Source organism: Octopus sinensis, linkage group LG6 (assembly GCF_006345805.1).
Source record: "Octopus sinensis linkage group LG6, ASM634580v1, whole genome shotgun sequence".
Classification (NCBI taxonomy): domain Eukaryota; kingdom Metazoa; phylum Mollusca; class Cephalopoda; order Octopoda; family Octopodidae; genus Octopus; species Octopus sinensis.
The window spans coordinates 97,662,494-97,667,120 of record NC_043002.1 but is presented as its reverse complement, the minus strand read 5'-3'; positions in this window follow the sequence as shown (position 1 = coordinate 97,667,120).

Sequence of the window (4,627 nt, the reverse complement as noted above, 5' to 3'; positions counted from 1 at the left end):
TAAGCAGATCATCGGTGATCTGAGCGGTTTTGCCGAACCGCTAAGTTACGGGGACGTAAACATACTAGCATCGGTTGTCAAGCGATGTTGTGGGGACAAACACAGACACACAAACACACACATCTATATAAATACATATATACGACGGGTTTCTTTCAGTTTCCGTTACGGGGACGTAAACATACTAGCATCGGTTGTCAAGCGATGTTGTGGGGACAAACACAGACACACAAACACACACATCTATATACATACATATATACGACAGGCTTCTTTCAGTTTCCGTCTACCAAATCCACTCACAAGGCTTTGGTCGGCCCGAGGCTATAGTAGAAGACACTTGCCCAAGGTGCCACGCAGTGGAACTGAACCCAGAAGCATGTGGTTGGTAAGCAAGCTACTTACTACACAGCCATTCCTGCGTCGAAGAAAATTTTCTCTTTGAACTGCTATACTTCTAAGCAGATCAGCGGTGATCTGAGCGGTGATTGCAGCTGTTAGAACTGATTCGAGGGGCAATCAAGAGCGTTGTTGGAGAATTTTTAACTGAACCACTAGATTCATTAACAATTTCATGTTATCAATCTCACTTTCATCAACAATTAAAAATACATTTTGATCAAGCAGACAGCTCTTGCAATTTTCAGCCATGTTTTCACTTCAGCATATCAACATATTCTTTGACACGTAGATTGAAACGGCATTAGCTTATTGATAGAATCAAAGAGATTTCTCAAGCTTGGATTAATGAGCTTGTGAACCCCAAGATTTATCGTTTTCGCTAAATTCAAACGATTTGATAGGTGGCTGTCCAATTTTAATAGTTTTTTTAAAGATACTTTGATGTTTTTTTGCTCATTCTATGCGACTCAACAAAAGATCTTTTATTGAATTTGACGTCAACGAAGCACAGTCTACAGAATAACTGGCTACTGTGAGTCGATGCAAATTCTTTTGAGAATTTTTCTGTAAATTCAAGAGCTTTTGCCTTCTGACTTGTTTCTGGCTTTGGTATTTGAGTTAAGAAAAAGAAAATCATAATTATAAAAACTGAAATTGCATGAAGCAGGAAAAAAGAAAAACAGCCCTCAATTAGGCTCTGACAGAAGAATTCGACAATCAACTTCAAAAAGATGCAACAACGCAACAGCAAAAGAAAATGATTCAATTCAATTATGCTCTACTCATTTACTTGTTTCAGTCATTTGACTGTGGCCATGCTGCAGCACCGCCTTTAGTCGAGCAAATCGACTCTAGGACTTATTCTTTGTAAGCCTAGTACTTATTCTATCGGTCTCTCTCTCTTTTGCCGAACCGCTAAGTGACGGGGACATAAACACACCAACATCGGTTGTCAAGCGATGTTGGGAGGACAAACACAGACACACAAACGTACACACACACACACACACACACACACACACACACACACATATATATATATATATACACACATATATATATATACGACGGGCCTCTTTCAGTTTCCGTCTACCAAATCCACTCATTCGGCCCGAGATTATAGTAGAAGACACTTACCCAAGGTGCCACGCAGTGGTACTGAACTCGGAACCATGTGGCTCGTATAAGCAAGCTACTTACTTTATATTTGCAGGCCTCACGTATGCAAACTTGGTCAAGAGATGCACTTAAACACTTGGTGGTTAAAAGATGTTGCCGAAAGGATATTATACGAAATTCAAAGGCATTTTGGATCGATATTAAGCTTCTGCTGCCTCGTTTTGGTTTTAGGTAGAGGCGGTCTCCGTCACTGTTTATATGGAAATTATATGTGCTTGTTAGTACTTTTCGAGTTTTTACATCAATGGCTCGGATCTCATCAAGCGTCCAATCAAGCGGCCCAAATGTTGGTATGAGTACTGGCACTGCAAACACATTGAGGGTCACTGTTTTATTGAATGCAAAGAGTTCTGCGGTCCAAATTTTCTTTATTCGGCTGTAATATTCTTTAGTGACACGTGTTTTATTACAGGTGCCATTGTAAGATATATTTTCATCCACCCCTAGGTACATGTAACATTCCACGTCAGATATAAGGGAAACAGTCAAATCATTGATGGAGATGTATATATGTGTGGTAATAAGCTTGTTTCCCAACCACATAGTTCCGGGTTCAATCCCACTGCGTGGCACCTTGGGGTATATGTCTTCTTCTATAGCTTCGGGAGAAGCAAAGCCTTATGGGATGATTTGGTAGACGGAAACTGAAAGAAACCTGTCGTATATATATATATATATATATATATATATATATATATATAATATATAATATATATATAAATTGATCAAAAAAAACAATGATGCCAAGGATTCAGCGGTACATATGTTTCGGGCCTTATTAGACAGATTTATAACCATGCATAATGTATGTCTGTGGCCTTCTTCAGCCGCGCACAACAGCTTCCACAAGGACATGTGTTACCATCAAAATTCTTGGTTGGGGATGCAAATCCTCTCATTCGCGTACGACATAAGGCGGCAACAGCATAGAATTGAAGCGTCCATCTCTTTCTTCTCTCATGTATATATATAGTTAATCCAAACAAGAAAACACAAAAACACAACAACGCGAGGACGTGGAACAAATATAGTATTATTGGACGCTCAGATATATATATATATATATATATATATATATATTATCGCCAAACTAATATGGTAGTCTATAAATATAAGACTAAAGCTGTCGCTGATTAGCTCCAAGTGGATGTATTCCACTGAAATTAGGTAAATAAAATCTTCGAACAGACGGTCGGTAGCGAGGACCCTGGATCTGACTACTCTGCATTGATAAAGGGCAACTACCCTGAAACATGTCTGCAGATGTCTGACCAGCAAAGTGAAGCGGCTGACCTCCCCTGTTCGAAGGTTATAACGGACGCAGGTTCGTGTGTCATATAGCTAGCTAGTGGCGATGGCCTCTTGGAGCTAATCAACGACAGCTTTAGTCTTATATTTATAGACTACCATATTAGTTTGGCGATAACTGTTAATATCCAGTAACGCTGCCGTAATCTCCTTTAGAGAGACTTAGTAATTTTAATATTTCTATTATTATATATATATATATATATATATATATATATATATATATATATATATATACATCCACACACACACACACACACACACACACACACACACTATATATATATAATAATAAATATTAGGGAATAAATCCAAATTTACAGGGAAAAATCAGATTTAGGATTGAATCCAATTTTATAGTAAAATATTATATAATATTAATTAGAGACAAAACCACTATTTTGCAAATCAAACAAGAAAGAATTATATATATATATATATATATATATATATACGACAGGCTTCTTTCAGTTTCCGTCTACCAAATTATCCCATAAGGCTTTGCTTCTCCAGAAGCTATAGAAGAAGACATATACCCCAAGGTGCCATGCAGTGGCAGGTGTGGCTGTGTGGTAAGTAGCTTGTTTACCAACCACGTGGTTCCGGGTTCAGTCCCACTGCGTGGCACCTTGGGCAAGTGTCTTCGACTATAGCCTCGGGCCGACCAAATCCTTGTGACTGGATTTGGTAGATGGAAACTGAAAGAAGCCCGTCGTATATATGTCCTACATCTTGATGGCAAATTTGGAGTCCTAGGCACCACGTAGTGGCGCCCAGTTCTGGCATTTGTGTAATTCTCGATGCCAAAGTTTGGGATATAGTTTTAGACTATACATTATGTTTTAGACTATACATTATGTAGTAATTAGGTAGTATTTTTATCACGTAGTATTACAGTTAAGTAAATTAGTTTTTAATATTAATTAATATTTTGGTCAACTATATTATTGAGTGAAATATTAAATCTATAGATACTGCATATATATTAATAATATAGTTAGTTTATATAATGGGTTTGTGTATATTTAAACCATTTCCTATTTTTGATTCCAGTATTTATGGCTTGTACTAGCAATGTGTATATTAATTAAGACGCTAAGACCTATTTTTATACATTTAAAATCCAGTTATATTATTTTAATCAACAAGTTTATAACGTTGTTTGTTTATCAATATTATTTGGATTTTGTATTATTTTGGGGATTGATTGTTATTATTATTATTGTTTTTGATTAGATATGTTGTGGACTGTCGGTTATGGTTGAATGTCTTCATAGTTCATTTGCTCTACTATTTTTCTTACCTTTCTTTAATTCATGAGGCTTAGATGTTTTTCGTATTTTCCATTAGTAAATAGTTTTCGCCATTTTCTTTGATAATTTATTCTATTTGTTTACACAAAGTCTTCACGCGTTTAATTTTTATAAACACTAAGATCTATATATTTTTTTTACGTTTAAAATTCAGTTATATTATTTTTTTTCATCGAGAAGCTAAGTAACGGTTTTTGCTTATAAATATTATTTGGCTTTTGAATTGTATTGGGTTTGATTATTATCATTATTATTACTGTTATTATTATTGTTGTTGAAATATTATTATTTTTATATATATTTTATTGATAGTTATAAGTTATGATAGTTATTAATCATGATGTCTATTTATTTAGAATGATTTATTATTATTTTTATAAAGGGATTTAACGTATTACATATAATTTAATTTGAGAATTAGTTTT